General features: G+C 37.6%; 1 long non-coding RNA gene across 2 annotated transcripts in view; it reads right to left on the reverse strand.

The window, feature by feature from the left end:
• Nucleotides 1-2,966: 2,966 nt before the first annotated feature.
• The window catches only part of LOC133652563 (uncharacterized), a 105,753-nt gene continuing 93,445 nt past the window's right edge, over nt 2,967-15,274 (reverse strand). For both annotated transcript variants that reach the window (XR_009826594.1, XR_009826593.1), the window contains exon 7: nt 2,967-3,661. This is a non-coding gene — a long non-coding RNA (uncharacterized LOC133652563). The remainder of the gene's footprint in view (nt 3,662-15,274) is intronic.

Here is a 15,274-nt window from a genome sequence, read left to right on the forward strand (position 1 = left end):
GTTATGTTACGGTAATTGCTACATCCCCATAGGCAACACTACACAACATAACAACACAATTACTCATGATCAGACGTTCATGTCAATTTATATGCACACTGATTATATTTTCGATAATTATCGACATTGGCACTGAATGAGACCTCACTCACCCGCGACTACATTTGTGTGTAATTTACTGCAATTAATGCGATTCCGCCTCTTGCAATCATTTAATGGCAGTCATCACCTTGCAGAAAACAAATACTTTAAATGGTACTAAAAATATTCCATGAAGTCAGGCACATTTTAGTAATTATAATAACATAGTAAGGATGGCTACCAAATTTTGTACTTTTATAGGCACTGACCGAATTCCATCGGTACTACGGAGCATCAATTCATGTCAAATGTAAATGTCATATTTCGATACTTTTGTTGCACATGATGTCCGGTTACTGACTCGGCGGGCAAACAAGTACTCAAGCAGCACTCAGTGCAGACTAGTGTTGTCCTGATACCAATATATTGGTACCGGTATCAGTACCAAAATTATTTTGATACTTTTCAGTACTTTTCTAAATAAAGGGGACCACAAAAAATTGCATTATTGGCTTTATTTTAACAAAAAATCTTAGGGTACATTAAACATATGTTTCTTATTGCAAGTTTGTCCTTAAAATAGTGAACGAACAAGACAACTTTTCTTTTAGTAGTAAGTAAGTAAACAAAGGCTCCTAATTTAGTCTGTTGACATATGCAGTAACATATTGTGTAATTTATCATTCTATTATTTTGTCAACATTATGAGGGACAAACTGTAAAAAAATGATTATTAATCTACTTATTCATTTACTGATATTATCTGCTTACTTTCTCTTTTAACATGTTCTATCTACACTTCTGTTAAAATGTAATAATCATTTATTCTTCTGTTGTTTGGATACTTTACATTAGTTTTGGATGATACCACAAATTTGGGTATCAATCCGATACCAAGTCATTACAAGATCAAACATTGGTCATATTCAAAGTCCTCATGTGTCCAGATAGATCCACCCATGGCGTTTGTTTACATTTTGACGGCGGTGAGCTACGGTGTGTAGTGAAGCATGTTTAGCTATTCCTCGTCCTGCAGGGGGGGTGTACTGGTACTTTTATGAGGCTGTATAGTACCGAATATGATTCATTAGTATAGTGGTACTATACTAATACCAGTATATCGTACAACCCTAGTGCAGACTGAGCCACACTCCCTCTAGGTACTGTAATGTTGCAATTTTCCATGCCAACAAAGCAAGTATGTGTGATAGAAAACAGTTGAATGTACAGTTATGGTCCACTTTTCAAAATGAGTGAGCTCGATGCTAATTTACATTGGATTTTCCATAGCCATGCTACATGCATTGGGGATTTTACATGGCAATTTCAACTCCTTCAAATTTGGTAACTTAAGATGTTTGTTACATTCAAACAGTTGTTGTGTAATAAGTACACTACTTACAGTATAAAACTTTGTAGGGATCAACAAAAGACTATAGCTTAATGGCAATTTCTACTTCCTGGCAAGGCAAGGCGCCGTAGTCTATACACTACTGCCTTCTAATGTCTTGGATTTGCGACTACATTCAAAGAGTACTATAAAATACTTGCAAATGAGAATCAGAAGTGTAGTTGTAGTTTTATCAGCTCACTGTTAAACGTGAAATTTAAAAAAATGATTTTATTACTAAACAAATTAACATACAGTCGTGGTTAAAAGTTTACATACACTTGTAAAGAACATAATGTCATGGCTGTCTTGAGTTTCCAATAATTTCTACAACTCTTCATTTTTTGTGATAGAGTGATTGGAGCACATACTTGTTGGTCACAAAAAACATTAATGAAGTTTGGTTCTTTTATGAATTTATTATGGGTCTACTGAAAATGTAACCAAATCTGCTCGGTCAAATGTATACATACAGCAATGTTAATATTTGGTTACATGTCCCTTTGCAAGTTTCACTGCAATAAGGCGCTTTTGGTAGCCATCCACAAGCTTCTGGTTGAATTTTTGACCACTCAGCTTGACAAAATTGGTGCAGTTCAGCTAAATTTGTTAGTTTTCTGACATGGAATTGTTTCTTCAGCATTGTCCACACGTTTGAGTCAGAACTTTGGGAAGGCCATTCTAAAACCTTAATTCTAGCCTGATTTAGCCATTCCTTTACCACTTTTGACGTGTGTTTGGGGTCATTGTCCTGTTGGAACACCCAACTGCGCCCAAGACCCAACCTCCGGACTGATGATTTTAGGTTGTCCTGAAGAATTTGGAGGTAATCCTCCTTTTTCATTGTCCCATTTACTCTCTGTAAAGCACCAGTTCCATTGGCAGCAAAACAGGCCTGGTGCTCCTGGGATTAAAAGGCCTCACCTTTTCTCCTCCAAACATATTGCCGGGTATTGTGGCCAAACAGCTCAATGTTTGTTTCATCTGATATCACATGGACAAAGATAAGACCTTCTGGAGGAAAGTTATGTGGTCAGCTGTTTTGGCCACAATACCCAGCAATATGTTTGGAGGAGAGTCCATGTCAGAAAAACTAATTTACCTAAACTGCACCAATTTTGGCAAGAGGAGTGGTCAAAAATTCCACCAGAAGCTTGTGGATGGCTACCAAAAGCGCCTTATTGCAGTGAAACTTGCCAAGGGACATGTAACCAATTATTAACATTGCTGTATGTATACTTTTGCCCCAGCAGATTTGGTCACATTTTCAGTAGACCCATAATAAATTCATAAAAGAACCAAACTTCATGAATGTTTTTTGTGACCAACAAGTATGTGCTCCAATCACTGTATCACAAAAAATTAAGAGTTGTAGAAATTATTGGAAACTCAAGACAGCCATGACATTATGTTCTTTACAAGTGTGTAAACTTCTGACCACGACTGTATATTAACACATGAACACACACAGAAGTAACGGAAATTGGTATGCTTGAGTACCGGTATAGGTACCGGGAATTGGTACTGAATGGCAAAGGTACCCATCCCCACAGTAGTATAGAAGGGATGGGACATGTCAATGGGCCAAAGTGCAAATGCTAAGTTTGAGCTACAGGTCGACAAGGGCCAGGCAAGCGCCTAAATTCCGCACAGTACGCCCTTAAACAAGCATAATGAGAGACCCCTACCCATGCGGTGGCTTTGACCCGGCAAGATACGTTGGACACGCAGCAGCAGATCAGAAAGGGACCTCCTCTGGTTGGGCGGAGGTGAAAACATGATGAGGAGATGGAATTTACTGCTGAATTAAGCACCACTTTGATTGGAACGTGACTGGCCGATGGTTGGTGAAACATAAAAGGATGACCTTGAATCCTCGGAGGAGTGGATCGACTCGCATCATCTCATCCCCCACCTTTTCTGTTTCTCTCTAAAGCATGACAACACGGTAGAAAATAGACTTCGTAGAACACGTAGTAGTAGCAGCCTTTTCTCAGGCATTAAAAGTGCATGAGGATAATGAACCTACGGTCACGTATGACAGGCTCATGTGGAGTGGGCAACTTCAAAGCGAGGCAGATGCAGGAACAACATCCTGTGAATACATTTTCTGGCCACCAGTTGATCTACCCTCGGGCCGTGATTGTGGCTGTTGAAATCTCTCCTGACGCCTCATCATCTTAATCAATCCTGATCCAACAAGAAAAGAAGGGAAAAGAAGGAGTGATTTAATGTTTGTAAATAAAGATATAGGCCTGGACCGATGATAAATTATGCTGGAAGGTATATTGTCCAACAAATTGTTGCCGATTAACAATATTATTGCTAGCATTATTTACAGACCAAATGAAGTACTAATGCAGTGCTTCTCAATTATTTTCTGTTACGCACCACCCCTCCACTCTCTGCCATGACTATAAATAGTATTATTTGTCTGTAGAATTGTTATAAGTTCACCTCTATATAACATTGTACCCTTATCAGTGGATAAGAAAATCAGTGGTGTGCCGTCAGGGCCAGCAAGGCCTTCTCTGCTGGCCTAACATAACCCGAAATCATGATCAAAATTAAAGATTAAAGTAATTTTTTATTTACTTTCCCTAAATATCTAAAAGTATTCATATTCTCTTCATGTCATATTATGCTCCTTGCAGCGCTGTTGTTTTTAGGTTATAGAGTTTGTATCCAATCAGAATTCAGCTAGCTTATGTTGCCATGCTGCACCAAATCTGCCTAGAGCCTTCAGAATCAACAATGCGGGCGTCCATGCACTGTAAGTGAACGGGGACATACAGTTGATAGACAGTTGCAATAGCCAATCAGATCACAAGTTGTTGTCAGTAAGGCCTTCTAGCTGGCCTAAGGCAGATATATAGTGATGTTATAAGCCAGGTAACTTAAGAACTCCATTAACCAGCATGCAACAGTAGTGAAGCGCATGTGCAGTACCCTGTTTAGGTTGTTGAATGTAGACATGTCGGCAGCTGGATGTTATTGACGAGCACGCTGTAGAGTAAACTTTAAGAACTCAGCCAACACGCCTCGTCTGCATCTTTTATGATTAGACAAGACAACACATATATTTGCAAGGCCATTTTCAAGAAGGATATTTAAAGAGAAACTACATCTTGTGAGACGATGTTGGCTGTGACGATGTAATGTGAGTTCAGATACTTTATTTTTCACGTTTAATATGCTTTTTGCAATTTTAATTTTGACAGTACCACATAAGATATGTTTTAATTGCTGATGCGGGTTTATTGATTTTTAAATGCACCAGAAAATAACCCGTTTTGTACATGTGTTCCTATATAGTATTTCTCCAGCAATGGTCATGTGGTGACATCAATGATGGTATTTTGAGAGGTAATCAATGAAGTCGGACATCACTGAGGGCCTAGGTGGGAAACGCACGGACCGCCACTGAAGAAAATGTAACAATAACTTGAATAACATTGTGTTTTAGTCTGTAACAGAAAATAATTGAATATTTAATTACAGGCATCAATTTGCCTGAAATTAAATAATAGTTATCCTTATTTGATTTTTTGACCGACTTGAACCATTTGATATTGAAAAATACAATTAAATAACCTCAATAATTAATATCAAATACAAATTGATAAACGATAATAACTTAGGAGCACAATATATAAAGCACTTTAACCTACAATAAACCTATAAGTAAAACAATGTGTGCTTCTTTTTTTCAAATCAAAATGAGAAAGTCAGGATTAATGGCTACAATGAGCACATTTTTAACAGAGCACAGCTTTTCGAAGCGGGGTTTGAAGCATGATACTGATAAAGCATGTTTCCCGGGATCACACGTCCCCCCCAAGGGAGACCACTATTCGAGAAGAGCTGCACTAATGTAATCATAATATAAAGATAGTAACATTAATGTAACCTTTTCAAACGCATTAAACTCTTATTTCTCATTAGTATTTTTTAAACATTGTAATTGGAATGTCAATAACTTTTAATTGTCCTAAATAGGTAAACACACAATAACAATAAAAAATACTGTGGGGGAGGGTGTGGTCGGCGCTCCTCCTGCAGGAATGGGGTGTGTATGGCCCGGCCTCGAAGCTTTGGCAGGTGAGTAGATTGCCCAGCTGGGGCTGATTATCTAATCACCTGTCGCCCTTATTAGCAGCAGCCGAGCCGAGACATGTTGTTGGAGTTAGAGCCAGAGAAAGACACACGCACAGAGACAGAACGAGGAAGAGCAAAGACACGCCGGACTGGAAAGTCCAAAATATATTACTGGAAAGCAATCCATACTGCTCAAATCCTGTACACCGGGCTCAAGGACAGATCTATCGGACTCAGGAGAACCCTCCAGGAGCAAAGACGCTCACACATACTCTTATTAATCGTTAGCAAAAGTTGCACATTTTAGTGCAGTTGTTTCTCCAAAAAAGAGGGTCAATTTTTTTAATGTCCCCCTCACTTTCCAAATAATTCGGCACACTTGCTCATTTGTCCGTGATAATACGCTAACTTTGCTCAATCAGTTTGAAGCCAAAATGTTCCCACACAAGAACATTTGTCTTTACAATCATCTTTTCCCTCCTAATTTTTGTTGCCTCGCAGTGCTTCTCACAAGCAACTTGCGAGGCTCTCTCGCTGTCAGAAGTGAGCAGCCCAGCCTCTACTCTCAGATGCAGAGATTGTGGATGACTGACAAGTGGGTTCACTTCCTTGATTTGATTCTGGTATTGCACAACCACGCTTAAGTGCTGAGAGCGATGCACAGAGTGAACCCTTTTGCACCCAGTTTAAAAGGAAACGACACGCACATAAGACACACGGACATGGCAATTTATCGATGTTGGCAAAATAATCAAGTTAATTTTCATTTAATGTTCGAGTATTTGACTTATTGATCACTGGCCCAGTTGTCATGATCTGGCCGCCTGTCTTCTTTTTGTTGCAGAGCCTGGTCTCTGGGTTACGGGGCAGAGTCACCTGTGCGCACACCTGATACTCAATCCCTCCTGTCTACTTAAGCTCCCCAGTACATTCACTTGGCTACAGTCGATTCCTGATGGTTCACCCTTCCAGTTGTGTGCATCTCCTCTTCTTTGGTTCCACTCAAGCTTTTTGTTTCCTATGACTCTGCCCTGGAGTTGCCGTGTAGTGTTAGCTGTTACCTCTCCACACCTCATGTTAGTTATTTCCCTCACTTGTTTTTGAGTGTGCTGTTTGTTATTATTTTTATTTATTTTTTGCTCTTTTCCACTACGGCTAAGCAGATCGTGACACCAGGCCTAAGCAAAGGGCATGTGTACATGACAACACACGAGTAAAAACAGGTTTGTGTACAGCTGACAGTGTTGTCGAATCAAACCCTTTTCACTATAAACCATAAAAAGAAAAAAGAAATGCTATAATATGTATGTCGGACATTATATCTCACAATTTGATTCGGGTCCGATTCTTGGACTGACAGTTTCAGAATCGATTCAACACGATTCTCGATTCAAACAGAGTCTTGCAACATATAATTTGGCATAAAAAATATAATAAAACCTTTTAAGAACTGGTTACAAGTTACAGTGGCTCCTCTTAAAAGACGTATACGAATTGGTCCCCCCCGCCAAAAAATATATATATTTTTTAAAGTATTCATAAAGGGAACTGCACTTTTTGGGGAATTTTGCCTATGGTTCACAATCATTATGAAAGACGTGATGATGGATGGATTTTTTTTAATGCATTCTAAATATTGAATAAACGTAAATAAAAGTCGATGGGAGCTCCACTATTTCGCCCATAAAATCCAATAAATAACCATTCAAAAACCGCCAACAATACTCCATTTACATTTCACCACTTGAATATTAACCAAGTATTAGTGATATTGTTATTATAAGCGCTAACGCAGACAAACTATTTAGAGCGGCGCCGTGATCACTTCCGTGTGTCCCTGTGTTTACATCATCGAGAGGCCTGCTGCTTTCTCGCTTCCTTGCTCCCTGTAAATTTATTCTACATCATAAATCATGCATCTCACCTAGATAGAAGACGTCTTATTAGGTATTCTGACAAGTTGGTACACTTTGACAGCCATTTAGGACCCGAAACTGACGAGGATGACACGAAAAGACCCCTTTTCTTCGTGTGGATTATGGTCATTCTTCTTAAATGGGGAATATATGACCATTCCAACAGTTGGCATCCTAATGACAGCAGACATTGCACAATGAGTGATGTTTTATTATGTTTGTTGGCTCTCATGAAGTCGGCAGTGAGTAATAATCAGTGATGAAGAAATAAAAAAAGCAAACGTTGTGATACGTTTTTCTAATTAATGCTCTGTGTATGCTTAAATACATAAATATTAAATGTTATTATAAATGTGCCTGTTACTACATTACATATATACTTACATCATGTCTATAAAACCTCAATGGATGTGTTTGGATGTTTTTAAGGGCTTTATAGGCGGAATTGAACGGCTCCCAGAGGCTCTATTGCAAGCCAACTTTTGATTGCATTTATTTACTATTTCGAATGAAAAAAATAATATAAAAATAACATCCATCATAATGTCTCTCATAATGATTATGAACAATAGGCAAAATTCCCAGAAGACTGCAGTTCCCCTTCAAAGAAAATACATTTAAAAGGATATTTTTTTATATCGAGTTTTGAAAATATGAATGCATTTAGAATCGGATAAGTAAGAATCACAATTTACATGTGATTTTATTTTTTTCAGTACCTCTATTAACTAAATACAAACACACGCAAATGCAGCGCTCTTTAAATTAATTTTCATACTTTTAATTGCGTAATTAATTAAGTTTTCTTCTGTTTTGAATTTTCAATTGAAAAACCACTTTGTAGCATTTACAGAAAGTGTTCTCACCTATAGGAATTAAACCTCGCTGCTAGATTTGTGTTATTCATCACAAGTGTGTGATATCTCACTCAGCTGTTACATTGTACTGTGAACAACAGGAGCTGCCTGCATGTCTACCGTGGCTGATATATAGCGCACAACTGACGTGTGTGAAGAGTCAATGTGAGCTATCATTGTTCACCAACAACCAATGCATGACTTGTTTTGATATATGATTTACATTATTAATCATTCATAGGCCCTGAATAATTACAGTTGCACCTGTCAAACTATGTATAGTATGGTCTTTTAAAGCAAGAATGTGATTTCTTTTGAAAAAAAAATATATATATATTTTGCTCTCTTTCAGAGTGGAGATCATAAAAGTTAATCATTAGCATACAAATTGGCAATATGAATCATTAAAGAAAACATTTTTTGACGCGTTAGTTGTATGATACTATGACATTCATGGCATATACAGTACTATAGCTCATGAAACCCAAGGTATTTTAGCCTCGGGGCAAATACTCACCTACACGTGTGCAATCAAGTGCAAATGTGCATTTATGCAAACAAGCAACCTACTACCCTCTATGCAATTCTCCGTGTTGCAGTCGCTATAGGTTGCCTTCAATTAAATACCGTATAAGCGGAGTGGGGAATCTAATGAGGCCCGTGGAGACACTGCATTGTCAGTCATACCTCAGCTTGCTGACACACACTCGACAACATCTAGGACATTTTTTTTTTGTATATAAGGAGAAGCATGTCTTCAGAACTTTGCATGTCTACCGGTCTTGTACAGCAGAATGCAGAGGAAATAAATAAAGAAGCATTCTAAATCTTTCTGCACAATAGCACCAACTTTACCAATGGTGTCCCCGCTAAGCCAAGATTGAGGTTCATGTAAAGGTTACTCCACAAGAAAAAACATTCTAACCACTTCCCTTCTTCCATGCTTGCAACACTGGGCCCCCAATCCTGTTCCTCAAATTGACAACATGGCCTACGTATAGGTCAGGCAATGTCTACACTAAGTCGTTTAACCCCTTAAACAAATAATTATTTAGCCTAAGCCCCGTTTCAGCCGCACTAAACCAGCGTTTAATGTCCCCCTCCTCGGACAAATTTTTACACGGGTAAGTCAGCCGTGTAATTCTTGAATCTCCGGCACTTAGCTTTGTATGGACTCATTGATCGTTTACAAAGTGAGTTTGGAGAGGAAGTGATGCCAGAAAGACCACGCGAACACAGGAAGAGACATCAGAAAGAACGCGCCACAGCCAGCTTCATAATAAAGCGGTTTCATAACTCGGAGCTAACCACTGGAAATATGGAGGCGAGTCATCCAGACATGCCCGTGTTTCTCCTTCTTCTACATGTACAGACACTTGTGGAAATCACACATGAATACCTTAAGAGAAAGCGATGGCAGCTATTTGGGATACAACATTTCTCAGACGGCAAGAGAACTTTCCAATGTCCGGCCGGGTCAGCTGTGATGCTACTTAGCGAAAAACTTTGTCCATTTGTCAAAGGAGAGACAACGAGAATGCGAACTCCTGTGGAGGTGATAAAAAAGGTAGCGTGTGCTTTGTATTACCTGGCCGTCGAGGGAAACAGCGAATGCATTTGGACAGGCAAAGCAGACTGTATCAGTTATTGTCCGCCATGTATGTCGCGGACTCAACGTCTAGGTCCAGAGTATATAAAGTCACCAAAAAGGAATGGACAATGAAGGTGAAGGCAAAAGAGTGAGGAGTGTCCTGACCAGATATCTAGATCCCTAGTTTGATTAATGTTAAATGTTTTTTATCACATTGTTTACGTGTCTAATAGAGATTTGATTAATTTATGATCGCTCAGGTGTTATTCACTACAATAGCGCCCCACAGCACACTGGATTCCAGTTAATTGAAATACCACAACACTGGATATTGTTCAGATAAGTTAAATTTAAGAACTTGCACACAAAGCAACACTGGAGGTGACTATGACGTGCGCATTTTCCACGCATGCGTATTAGACACGTTGTGTCTAGTGGGTAAAAAGAGGTCTTAAACGGTGGCATTGTTGTGTGAGGACACGGATAAGGTTAGGTGTGATTTACCCTGGATAACCTTGTCCGGCTTAGTGTAAACGGGGCCTAAGTAAGTCTTGTAAGTAGAGATGTCCGATAATATCGGCCTGCCGATATTATCGGCCTATAAATGCTTTAAAATGTAATATCGGAAATTATCGGTATCGTTTTTTTTATTATCGGTATCGTTTTTTTTCGGGGGGGGGGGGGTTATTTTTTATTAAATCAACATAAAAAACACAAGATACGCTTACAATTAGTGCACCAACCCAAAAAACCTCCCTCCCCCATTTACACTCATTCACACTCATTCACACAAAAGGGTTGTTTCTTTCTGTTATTAATATTCTGGTTCCTACATTATATATCAATACAGTCTGCAAGGGATACAGTCCGTAAGCACACATGATTGTGCTAACCTTAATAGTATTAACAGTTAATTTTACTCATTTTCATTAATTACTAGTTTCTATGTAACTGTTTTTATATTGTCTCTTTTTATATTTCTTTTTTATTCAAGAAAATGTTTTTAATTTATTTATCTTATTTTATTTTTATTAATTTTTAAAAAAAGGACCTTATCTTCACCATACCTGGTTGTCCAAATTAGGCATAATAATGTGTTAATTCCACGACTATATATATATCAATATCGGTTGATATCGGTATCGGTAATTAAAGAGTTGGACAATATCGGAATATCGGATATCGGCAAAAAGCCATTATCGGACATTCCTACTTGTAAGTGGTTTTTTTTCCAGCGTGACGGCAATGAACTTCTGCTCAATCATACAATAACGATAATGACTGTACAAAACCAATATACACTCCCTGACCACTACATTAGGGGTATGAATATGATTTTAAACAATATTCACAACAGAATTAAACAAATCGAGCAGCTGAATTTGGGATATTGTAATGTAATATATTTATTAGTGCTGTCAAACGATAACAATTTTAAATCAGATGAATCACTTCTTTTGCATTTTGATTAATTACGATCAATCACAGTAAATTACTCTCAAATTAAAAACACTTCCCATCAACACTGGTAACACTGCTCGCTAGTGTTACCATATCTGAGTTATTGTGTAGAATAGTGGGGAAACAACTACAAATATACTCTTCATTCACTAACCGTGTTACAAAAAACATCAAATAGAATAATACATAATGTTGGATATAGAGAACATACAAACCCTTTATTTATTAAATTACAGTTATTGAAATTCAACGATTTGGTGCATTTGCAAACAGCTAAAATTATGTATAAAGCAAACTATAACCTGCTACCTAAGAATGCACAACAATTATTCTTAACAAAAGAGGAGGAATATAACCTTAGAGGAAAATCTAATTTAAAACATGTGTATGCTCGTACAACACTTAAAACCTTTAGTTTATCTTTATGTGGAATTAAATTATGGAATGGATTAACCAAATAAATCAAACAAAGCACCAATATGATTCAGTTTAAGAGACTGTTCAAACTACAAGTGTTCACAAAGTACACAGAACAATAATTATGATAAACATCTTCAACCCTTTTTTCCCCTTTTTTATTTTTTTATTGAGACAAATATTATTTATGTATTTAATATTTATTTTCTTACTATGGTATATTATGTATTTGTTCCATGTTCTGTTACAGAGAACAAGGAAATTGGATAAAACTGCTATGGTGTGAAAAGGGGCAGGATTAAATAAGCTTTGCTTCTTCCTACTCCTTTTCGGACGTGCTGTAATGAAACAACTGGAATTGTGTGATGCATTACATTGTATTGTATGCATGTTCCAAATAAACTGAAACTGAACTGAACTGAACTGAAAATAATCTGAAATCAATTTATTTGATGACGCCTTCCTCGAAACAGGAGAATAATAATATGTAACATGTATTCTAAAAATAAAAACACATTTTTAGACATAAATATTGTTTAACAACAATACAATAGAATATTATACAACTACAGTAGTTTTATGAAGTAATGTAATAATAACAACATACAGCATATGGTAAAAAATGGTAAAATGGGTTGTACTTGTATAGCGCTTTTCTACCTTTTTTAAGGAACTCAAAGCGCTTTGACACTATTTCCACATTCACACACACACATTCACACACTGACGGCGGGAGCTGCCATGCACGGCGCTAACCAGGCCCATCAGGAGCAAGGGTGAAGTGTCTTGCTCAAGGACACAACAGACGTGACTAGGATGGTAGAAGGTGGGTATTGAACCAGTAACCCTCAGATTGCTGGCACGGCCACTCTCCCAACTTCCTCCAATACCTTGGAGAATGGACATCGATGGTATTTCCTTCGAGCTGCTTCTGCGTCAAACACATCATCAGCAGCTTTTCCATATTTTCATGATACATGTCTGCCCGTAAGATATCATTTTAAGATCCTTGGCTGGCGTTAGACTCATTTTGCTTCAGTATGGTGCAGAATAGCAGTGATACGCTCAAATTGCTTCACCAAAACGGCGACACGTTCTGTCATGTTTTTGATTATTTCTTTCCTTAATTAACATGAATATGATCCACTTCTTCATCTCAGCACTGTCCTTCACACTCACTTGCTTCCTTCCCATGGTTGGAAAATAAAGTTCTGTCCATATCTAGCTATAAGGTAATGCTAGCGAGTAAGACCAGATGTTTTGGTAAGATCTTACGGGGTTCACTGTGACATTTGCTACGCCACCTAATGGCAACATTGTTTGCTCGCAACTTAAAGCATAACAATTAGCATAGAGACAGCTCTTATCTCAAAACTCTTAAGTTGAAGTATCACTGTATATGTATTGCTATTATTATTTTTACACCACTGCAAACTTTAAAGAGGACCTATGTTGAACTTTGTTTTCTCTGTCATGAATGTTGTTACAATGTTGGATACAAGGACTTCTTTTGGGATGCCTCTGCCCACTGGGTTTTGGAGTATTTTTTCACAGTGGGGAATCAGTGACGTCACACATTGACGGACGTACCTATGCGGGCATTCTTGTGTCAGAAAGCTTCCTCAACCTCTGCTGAGCCCAAACAGCTGAGACTGTATCCGCTGGAAATTCCTTTAATTCCTTATCGTTTCATGCACCCCCACCTGTATATGTCTGTAAAATAAATACTATGTTTATTTGTCCACGGCACTTAATCCACAACATAACTGGATTATACACCGAACTCTGCAGGAAAAAGGCGGCGACATTGCGACATGGTTTGTGGAAACGTCAAAGAAAAGGTAAGATACAGAATTGTTTTCATTTAATCGTGGCATGCTCACAATAACGCTTGTGTGTGACATGCAGTGACAAAACTGCTGGTAAAAACAGCTATTTTATGCTGCTACCAATGTGTGCAGGTGTACCTAATGGTGTGACCAGGTGAAGTTATATAATGTTTTAAAGTATATTTTCGACGAGGCTTGAAAAAAACCAATAGCAGTGATGACTTCAAAATATACGTATGTTTCCATGGAATATATGATGATTTTAATTTACATTTAAAACACTTCCTTGTGGTGTAGATCGGAGATTTTCAAACTGTGGTACTTGTACCCCTAGTGGTACGCTGGCTCCATCTAGTACCCCAAATATGTTATTTTTCTATATTCAAACACAGTGTTACTGTTCAAACCGTGCGCAAAGTTACAGTGTTCAAAATAATAAGTATTTTTGTTAAATAAAACTTCTGCCTCGTTTTTAATGAATACCTAGGCTTACTACGCTACTGTATTTTAATGTTGGTCATTAAGGTGGTACTTGGAGAGTCAAGTTTTTCCTTAGGTAGTACTTGGTAAAACAAAAATAGTTTCAGAACCTCTGGTATATGTTTGGGGTAAATTCTGCTCCACAGTCCCTTTTATAACCTACTTTCTGCAAATGATACCACGCCCCGCGCTCTCAACAAGTTTCGGAAATAAACTTAATAAACATTTATATTCACCCGGTGACAACATTTGGTACACCTGCATCTTTTCTGATTAATACAGAGCTTCATAAAAAAAATTACAAAATATTGGCTTTTAGCACCATTTATATTACTGCATGTAACACGTCTGTGGTATTATGCACATGCTAAAATTAGATTATACTTAATCCTACTTTTCTTTTTCCTCATAGCCTGAGGAAACACAAAAAGGTAGGATAAAGTATTGTTATTTTTAATTAATTAATTAATTAATTAATCAAATCAAGCTTTTCTTCCGCTTCAGGCTAAAACATAGCCTGATGCAGAGGGAGAGCTTGACTTAATGACCAAATGCGTATGTCCACCTCGCTGTGACATCACAACGTAGCCAGATTGGAAAACCCTGCGAATAAAGGCATCCAAAATTGTATGCCAGCTCACGCCAAAATGCATGAACATTGTAATTAGACGCTTCGCCATCATTTAACACAAGTATCCAAAATTGTAACAATATAATTTTCAATTGAAAATTGTGATAGTTTTGAAGAGGGTGGCGCGTGGCTTCATTTGCAATCTGGGTAAACCTCAACAAACATTTTGCAGACAGATTAAAAAAACGCACTATAAAAGTGACTGTAGAGCATTATTAATGCAAAATTTAAACCAAAGCATATCCAACACGTATCTTGACCACAAGGAAGTGTTTTAAATGTAGATTAAAAACATCACAGGTTCTCTTTAAAAGGGGAACTGTACTTTTTGGGAATTTTGCACATCATTCACAATCCCTATGTAAGACAAGAACACATATGTTTTCCTTCATTTATGTTTTCCTTTATTTATGTATTCTAAGTCGTAAAATATGGTAAGTACAAGGTAGCTAATGGGAGTACATTATTACGCAAGTAAAGCCATCTAAAAATAAATCATCAAAAAAACACCAACAATACTCCA

Source organism: Entelurus aequoreus, linkage group LG06 (genome assembly GCF_033978785.1).
Source record: "Entelurus aequoreus isolate RoL-2023_Sb linkage group LG06, RoL_Eaeq_v1.1, whole genome shotgun sequence".
NCBI lineage: Eukaryota > Metazoa > Chordata > Actinopteri > Syngnathiformes > Syngnathidae > Entelurus > Entelurus aequoreus.